The sequence below is a fragment of the Salvelinus sp. IW2-2015 genome, unplaced genomic scaffold, assembly GCF_002910315.2.
Source record: "Salvelinus sp. IW2-2015 unplaced genomic scaffold, ASM291031v2 Un_scaffold1708, whole genome shotgun sequence".
NCBI classification, from domain to species: domain Eukaryota; kingdom Metazoa; phylum Chordata; class Actinopteri; order Salmoniformes; family Salmonidae; genus Salvelinus; species Salvelinus sp. IW2-2015.
The window spans coordinates 26687-36066 of record NW_019943099.1 but is presented as its reverse complement, the minus strand read 5'-3'; the positions used below and the strand labels follow the sequence as shown (position 1 = coordinate 36066).

The window sequence follows — 9380 nt, the reverse complement described above, 5'->3', positions numbered from 1 at the left end:
TGAACCACCCATCTGTGTGCTGTCTGCTCTGGTGTGGTTATAGTCTCCTGAACCACCCATCTGTGTGCTGTCTGCTCTGGTGTGGTTATAGTCTCTTGAGTCTGCAAATGATATTACCCTTTAAAGTCATTGTTGCTGCTAGATGTTACAGAAATTAACTTCTATTTGCATGTGAAAATGCCATGTGATGCACTTTCTCCATTTTGTCTGGTGCCTTTTGTGGCCCCCACTGTTTTTTGTGGAGATGCACAATTTTTAAGGCGTGTGGCTTTAACCCACAGAAGCCCTGCCTGAAGTAGCCTACAAGTCATTTGACTTCAAGGCTCAGGTAGGTCATTGATGTCACTAGATTTAGGTCATTGCCAGAAAGTGTTTGGTTAGTTACCCTCTAACAGAGATGAAGCGGATAAGCGTGAGATAAGCCACGTTTTTTTTTGTTTGTTTGGAGGTCTATGAGTGTCGAATTACGCGAGGCTTTATTTGATCGAATAGACGTTTCGTAATGTTTAGGCTGTTACAAACGCGCTGATGTGAGAAGATGCAACGTGGCCTTTCCGGCAACTCCGAGGAAAAACGACTTCCTTGTGCGTGTTGTTCGCACGCGTATCTGCCCTCTCTCATTGGCTAGAATGTTACCACCTGATCTCACTTGCCGTTACACACTGAGGACATGTATTTTCATTGTTAAAGCGGTCACTCTGCTATCTTGTCAATTAAATAGATAATCTTTGCCTCCACTCGAGACCCTCCCGCAGCCAGAGTTGTTTCTGAACCGGTTTAAAGGGAGGGAATGTTCCAGACTCACTACTTTGTAGATGCCTGACTGATCTTACAGCGCCTGGATAGGTGTTAAACTTATCAGCTAACTACATCATATATAGCTATTAGTAAAATCCTGGAATGAGTAGATGTGTCCAAACTTTTGACTGGTATATATATATATATATATGAGCCAAATACATACAGTGCCTTCATAAAGTATTCATACCCCTCTGTACTCAATATTACATTTTTTTTATTTTTATGAATTTGTTAAAAATGTCTAAAAACATAATTCCACTTTGACATTATGGGGTATTGCCATTGACCCAAAATCTACATTTAATCCATTTTAATTTCAATCTGTAACAACAAAATGTGGGGAAAAAGTCACGGGGTGTGAACACTGTAGATATCGAAATCTGACACGCAAACATAATATTCTGCTTGCAGCAACGACTGCAATATAGTCGGCCTGGAACGGGGCCATAGTCTGAGTCAGAAAAGCTGTTACAGGAACATGCGATCCGGATGCTAATGGATTATTGTTCAGAGTTTTATGCACTTCAAACGCTGGGCTATAACACTAAATCCCCCCAAACAAAGGAGTGATGTACTGTAGCCTTAATACAGCTAATGAATTCAACGTAGTAAATTAACTTTTTTTTTTTTAGAAGTCAAAAAAACGTTCTGTCCAAATTGAAGTGGAAAACTCTTCTCATCCATGGGAATAACGAGCGGTATAATGTGGTCTAAAATAGGGTTACTTTAGTCATCTTAAAACGTCTACAATTCAAAGGTTATATTGATATTTTCGAACAATCTGGAGTTAAGTTCAATATCCATACAGTCATGTGCTGTACTGTTATTTATCAGGATATAATGTATGTCACATTTTAGTGAAATAATATCGGTCCCTCTTGCAGCAACCACCGGTCATCGGTTCTGATGTACGGACCTTCTACAACAGTCCAGTATCATCAACATGACAACCACACCAGCAACCACTGGTTATCGGTTCTGGCTTCTTTGGTAAAAACATGCAAGAATATTCAAGAACAGAAATGTTGTATTTGAAATGTTGTGACGTAACAATTGTTACACAACATTTACCAGGATTGGGGTCAATTTCATAATAAAAAAATTCAATGAGGGAAATTCAGTGTACTTCCTGGATTTACATGCAAATGATGGAATTAATTTCAACCCTGACAGACGAGTACATTATAATGACCCAGAGAATTATATAATCAAAATTTATTTGGAGCTCTGTGGACATACCTTCTACAACAGGCCATTATCATCAACATGACAGCCAACCACTGCAGCGATCAGACTGATCAGACTGAGGATTGGTCCAGCTCTGGGAAACAAACCACAAACACAGGAAGAAGTACAGATGTATTGCCACTTGCCAGACCACCATTGTAAATAAGTTCTCTGTAACTATCGCGATTGGTTAAGGTCTTCACGTTTTTTCAATTACATACAATAAGAGCATTTACAGTACCTGTACAGGTGTATGACCCTGGAGTGTTGAGGCATGTTTTAGGGGCACGAGGATTTGGCTGATCGACATCTACAAAGAATCAATCAAAAACACAAAAATAGTACAGGATCAACCTAAACAATACCCACATTCACCTCCTTCACTATTACCCTTCTCACTAGGCCCCGTAGAGCTGAAGGTGTCTCACTAGGCCCCGTAGAGCTGAAGGTGTCTCACTAGACCCCGTAGAGCTGAAGGTGTCGATACAGTACTCCTCACTAGACCCCGTAGAGCTGAAGGTGTCGATACAGTCCTCCTCACTAGGCCCCGTAGAGCTGAAGGTGTCGATACAGTACTCCTCACTAGACCCGTAGAGCTGAAGGTGTCGATACTGGTACTCCTCACTAGACCCGTAGAGCTGAAGGTGTCGATACAGTACTCCTCACTAGGCCCCGTAGAGCTGAGGTGTCGATACAGTCCTCCTCCACTAGGCCCCGTAGAGCTGAAGGTGTCGATACAGTCCTCCTCACTAGGCCCCGTAGAGCTGAAGGTGTCGATACAGTCCTCCTCACTAGGCCCCGTAGCTGAAGGTGTCGATACAGTACTCCTCACTAGGCCCGTAGAGCTGAAGGTGTCGATACAGTCCTCCTCACTAGGCCCCGTAGAGCTGAAGGTGTCGATACAGTACTCCTCACTAGGCCCCGTAGAGCTGAAGGTGTCAACATTAAGGTTTCTCCAGCTTATCAAAAGCCAAGGTGAAGTACCTGTATCAGGCTTCTTCCATGCTGTGAGGTTGGGTGGGGGACGATGGGGTGGCTACAACCTGAGGGGCTCAGCCTCCTAGTGTCGGCCTACCCTCAGCCGCCTGGTGTCGGCCAACCCTCAGCCTCCTGGTGCCTGGTGTCGGCCAACCCTCAGCCTCCTGGTGCCTGGTGTCGGCCAACCCTCAGCCGCCTAGTGTCGGCCAACCCTCAGCCGCCTAGTGTCGGCCAACCCTCAGCCGCCTAGTGTCGGCCTACCCTCAGCCGCCTAGTGTCGGCCAACCCTCAGATATAGGTGAAGTCGGAAGTTTATATACACTTAGGTTGGAGTCATTAAAACTTGTTTTTCAACCACCACAAATGTCTTGTTAACAAACTATAGTTTTGGCAAGTCGGTTAGGACATCTACTTTGTGCATGACACAAGTCATTTTTCCAACAATTGGTTTACAGACAGATTATTTCACTGTATCACAATTCAGTGGGTCAGAAGTTTACATACACAAAGTTGACTTTGCAAGTGTCCCCCTTTTTCCTCCAAACATAACGATGGTCATTATGGCCAAACAGTTATTTTTTTGTTTCATCAGACCAGAGGACATTTCTCCAAAAAAGTACGATCTTTGTCCACATGTGCAGTTGCAAACCGTAGTCTGGATTTTTTTCTTTATTGCGGTTTTGTAGCAGTGGCTTCTTCCTTGCTGAGCGGCCTTTCAGGTTATGTCGATATAGGACTCGTTTTACTGTGGATATAGATACTTTTGTTCCTGTTTCCTCCAGCATCTTCACAAGGTCCTTTGCTGTTGTTCTGGGATTGATTTGCACTTTTCGCACCAAAGTACGTTCATCTCTAGGAGACAGAACACGTCTCCTTCCTGAGCGGTATGATGGCTGCGTGGTCCCATGGTGTTTATACTTGCGTACTATTGTTTGTACAGATGAACGTGGTACCTTCAGGTGTTTGGAAATTGCTCTCAAGGATGAACCAGACTTGTGGAGGTCCACAATTTTTTTCTGAGGTCTTGGCTGAGGTCTTGGCTGATTTCTTTTGATTTTCCCATGATATCAAGCAAAGAGGCTCTGAGTTTGAAGGTAAGCCTTGAAATACATCCACAGGTACACCTCCAATTGACTTAAATGATGTCAATTAGCCTATCAGAAACTTCTAAAGCCATGACATTATTTTCTGAAATTTTCCAAGCTGTTTAAAGGCACAGTTAACTTCTGACCCACTGGAATTGTGATATAATTCACTATAAGTGAAATAATCTGTAAACAATTGTTGGAAAAATTACTTGTGTCATGCACAAAGTAGATGTCCTAACCATCTTGCCAAAACTATAGTTTGTTAACAAGAAATGTGTGTAGTGGTTGAAAAATGAGTTTTTGTAAACTCGTGTATGTAAAAGTGTATATAAACTTCTGACTTGAACTGTATATTTGGATGTGTAGTGTCAGCGTTTGTTGCTGGCATGTTATGCCTAAATTTGCTAATCTTGCCAATGAAAAAATCATTAAAGTAGTTTGCATTATCAGTGGGTTTTGTGACGAATGAGCTATCTGATTCAATGAATGATGGAGCTGAGTTCGCTTTTTTTAAGGTGCTCCAAAGCTATGATAGATTCTACGTCCATATCCTAGCATAGTACATTCGGGAGCAGCTTAGTAATGTCATTTACTCAAGCTCCGGGATAGGACATTGTTCCTGCAAAAACAGTCACATTTCTTACCTAAAATCACAGCCGGCGAGAAGAGGAAATCTGCCCACTCCCACGTTTCACAGGATCCGGAGAACCTTTTAAGGACGGACGAGAGGCAGGATAACTTCCTCCCGGCGCAGGCCTCCGACAGATGGCGAAGCCCGGCTCGATCCAGAGCAGGGACAGAAGGTTGCCGACTTTAAAATCGTAGGGGTAAGAGTAGACACCGTTACCCCCAGCGACGAAGGTGCAGGAAGATCAGGCTCCAGGGCGGCGGCAACTATTCGTTGTTTGTTTCCACTCTGGACCTCTCGTTGGGAGTGTAAACTGCTAAACTACTGTGATTATTATTTGACCCTGCTGGTCATTTATGAACATCTTGTCCATGTTCTGTTATAATCTCCACCCGGCACAGCCAGAAGAGGACTGGCCACCCCTCATAGCCTGGTTCCTCTCTAGGTTTCTTNTGAACATCTTGTCCATGTTCTGTTATAATCTCCACCCGGCACAGCCAGAAGAGGACTGGCCACCCCTCATAGCCTGGTTCCTCTCTAGGTTTCTTCCTAGGTTCTGGCCTTTCTAGGAAGTTTTTCCTAGCCACCGTGCTTCTACACCTGCATTGCTTGCTGTTTTAGGCTGGGTTTCTGTACAGCACTTTGAGATATTAGCTGATGAAAGAAAGGCTATAGAACAAATATATTTAGATGTGTTAAAACAGATATCCTGTTAGTACAAGTATAGTTCTGAAATATTTCAGTGTGTTACGAATCCCTTTGGCCCGGCCATCTAGAGGGATGGTAACGACACCAGTAACAACTCATGCAAATGACAGTGAAAAAGTAGCAGAGAACAAATAGCCACAGACAACAAATCTACCGTCAACACTCATGGTTTATTTGTAAACACACGGTAAAGGGGGGGGGGGGGCAGGAAAAGGGGCTAAGCTGGACCCAAGGAAATAAACAAATCTCCAAAATCACCCCTAAGCGAGACTAGCCTACTTCAATACAGCGAACTAACCATAAACACCATTAAGCTAGACTAGCCTACTTCAATAACAGCTAACTGACTAACCAAAAATACAGTGGGTATTCCGCCCAGTTCTAACTAGTGTTCTTAGACAAAGTATTCCTACGGGTAGTGTATGCCCATGGGCGACTTGTCTTGGTACCCCCTTTTCCCACCATCAAACAAACAGTCAAACACCATAACAAAAACAATACTCACAGGGTAACGGACAGAGTGACATGTAGTTGCTAAACCAAACTACAGAGAGATTGCATGACAGAGAGATTGAGCTCCAGAGTGAACAACTGAATGGGTTTTTAAACCAAGGGATGCGATTGGATAATGGAAACGGGAGGAGGTGTGTCTGGTTCTGATTGATGACTGATTGGGGAATGATGATTGCCACCTGTGAGGGGAGAAGGAGAGAAAAGAAATACACACACAGGATACACACACAGGATACCTGTATCCGTAACACAGTGAATTATAATTGAGCTGAGCTTGACACCTCATCTTCTACTGCGTGACTGTGTAGTGTGTTCACCAAAAGCTGATGATGAATTGTAAATAAGTTGCTAAGTCAATATTTAGTAATGTCCTGTTAATGCTTCATTAGAGAACTGAGTACTTATATATGATTGAGAGGTGGAGTCGATGTTACAACGTTTACTGCAACCAAAAACAAATAATCTGTAGACACAACCCAGAGCTTGAACAACTGTAGGACATCTATGACAGCGTCCCAAATGGCACCCRTTTCCCTATATAGTGCACTACTTTAGACCAGAGCCCTATAGAACCCTATTCCCTATATAGTGCACTACTTTAGACCAGAGCCCTATAGAACCCTATTCCCTATATAGTGCACTAATTTAGACCAGAGCCCTATAGAACCCTATTCCCTATATGGTGCACTACTTCTGACCAGAGCCCTATATAGTGCACTAATTTAGACCAGAGCCCTATAGAACCCTATTCCCTATATGGTGCACTACTTCTGACCAGAGCCCTATATAGTGCACTACTTTAGACCAGGGTCCTATGGGGGCTAGTGAGTAGGGTACTATTTGGGATTGATCTACAACTTTGTGGTCCAGTGGTGAGTCCTGGCTGTGGTCCAGTGGTGAGTCCTGGCTGTGAGTCCTGGCTGTGGTCGAGTGGTGAGTCCTGGCTGGGAAGCAACTGTGTCCAACAATAGACTAACACAAACTTTCTCCTTTTCCAATAACAAGCCATGAAACATGACAAGTAGTAAACCACAATTGAAGTTATAAAACACTGAAGTTCAAACAAGTTGATCTCATCAGGTTTTAAAGGTTTATTTMAACATCTTTGTACATATGCASAACGTACATAACATGTGATGTCATACAATGTATTAAAAACCAGGTAAAACCATATAATCAGCATAAACAGATAGACAGCGCATCATCCATTAGTCATACACAGGCCCACTCCTTCATTTGAAAAATAACTAAACGYCAGCCCCGTCACTTGGTTTGCTATAAAAGCTGAGGGATAGGGCWGGAGAAACGTAACCACTCAAACATGTCTATGGCATAAATGGCTGTAAATATCACAGACTGGCCCTTTAAAGATCAATGAAACAATCTAAGATTCTGTAGAATGTTGATGAGTCTGTCCATTCATCACAGTTTAGATAAGGGTTTACTGTAATCAATATGTGCCCAAATGGCACCCTATACCCTATACCCTATACCATACACGAGGACTCTGTTCAAAGGTAGTGCACTATACACTGAGTGTACAAAACATTCCTAATATTGAGTTGCACACCACCCTTTTTGCTTTCAGAACAGCCTCAATTCGTCAGGGCATGGACTCTACAAGGTGTCGAAAGCGTTCCACAGGGATGCTGGCCCATGTCGATCCCAATGCTTCCCACAGTTGTGTCAAGTTGGCTGGATGTCCTTTGGGTGATGGACCATTCTTGATACACACGGGAAACAGTTGAGGGTGAAAAACCCAGCAGCGTTGCAGTTCTTGACACAAACCGYTGCACCTGGCCCCTACTACCAAACCCCGTTCAAAGGCACTGAAATATTTTGTCTTGCCCAGTCATCCTCTGAATGGCACACATACACAATCCATGTCGCAATTGTCTCAAGGCTTAAAAATCCTTGTTTAACCTGTCTCCTTCCCTTCATCTACACTGATTGAAGTGGATTTAACAGGTGACATCAATCAGGGATCATAGCTTTCACCTGGAGTCTTAATGTTATGTACACTCATTGTACAGAGAATATGGAACACTTTTGGGACGTACCCTACATATCAGGAATATCGATAGTTACCTAGGGATTATTATAATTAATACATTACACAATGTCAATTACAGTAAAGGTAATCCTACCTCTGACAGACAGACAAACAGAACAATGGTAACACCTAAAGTTTAATCAGTCCCCTCCTTAGATACAGAATCAACTATCCCAGCATCATCAAGGTTATCCTTGGAGTGTAGTAGTTTAAAAGCAGGCACCTGGTGCCTCACGGTATCAGTAGGAAAAGGAAGAATACCTGTTCAGGTGGACCAGGACGACTCGTTAGAACAACCATCATGGCACTCCAATGGGTGAAGCCGTGGATCGCTCTCGTCTTCGGACTATCTGCTGCACATTCTGAGACTGGTAAGACAAGACAAGATATGATGAAATACAATTTAATATCACCTTAGGATAACCCATGTAGTACAGTTTAGGAATTAAAGAGGAGCTGGGTTAGAAGCAAAATAAGACTTGTTCCCTGTCTATTTCCAGTTATGATTCCAGATATGACTTCCATTGGGAGTCTATATGATTCCAAACTGCAAATCTTATCAGGTAATTTGTGTTGTTGAATATATGTCACCAAATACTCAAATATCTATATTCTACTCTACTGTTATATTATACATCTTATCATTCAGACATGAATGGTGCAACTATACTGTACATTTCTCCCCATGCAGCAGGAGTGAGTCCCCCTCATAACGGGCAGGTCTGCAGCACATGGGGTAACTACCACTACAAAACCTACGATGGAGACTTCTTCCAGCTGCCCTACACCTGTAACTACGTGCTGTCGTCGTTGTGTAAGAGCAGCAGCGGCTACGAGGCCTTTAACGTTCAGTTGCAGCGGGGGAGGTAGATGGGCTGCCCACAATCACCAAGGTATTCCTTTTTGATCAGTTCTTTGTTTTTAAATTGCACTAATTGATGAATGTGCTTTAAATTTCACTATTGATTAATTGTTTTAAATTGCCTATTGATGATTGTTTTTATTGCTCTATGATCTTAATTAAGGTGACCTTGAGGGTCCTGAAAGGCGTCTGTCAAATAAAATGTCCTACTATTATTTTATTAAGGTTTCTTTGAAGCTGGATGGAACCTTCGTGGAGCTGGCCAAGCGGTAACGTCAGCGTCAACGGATTACAGTGAGTTCCCAGTCTAGTCAACAACGGATCTCAGATGTGTAAAACCATGGCTCTTAGATGTGTAAAATACATTGTAATACAGGAAGTAAATGATACAGGGGTTTGTAATACTTAACTACATCCAATGGATTCATTTTATTCAGAGATCATCTTTTTTTTGTTTCGTTCAATTGCATTTTATCAATGTAAGTAGGAAAAAAGAAAATGGAAAGGTAATTTATTTTTCAC

The 9380-nt window shown here is 42.6% G+C and overlaps 1 pseudogene; it reads left to right on the top strand.

Annotated features, from left to right (window-relative positions):
* The first annotated feature begins 8297 nt into the window (after nt 1–8297).
* On the top strand, nt 8298–9156 carry LOC112071758 (mucin-2-like; annotated as a pseudogene).
* The last annotated feature ends 224 nt before the right edge of the window (nt 9157–9380 follow it).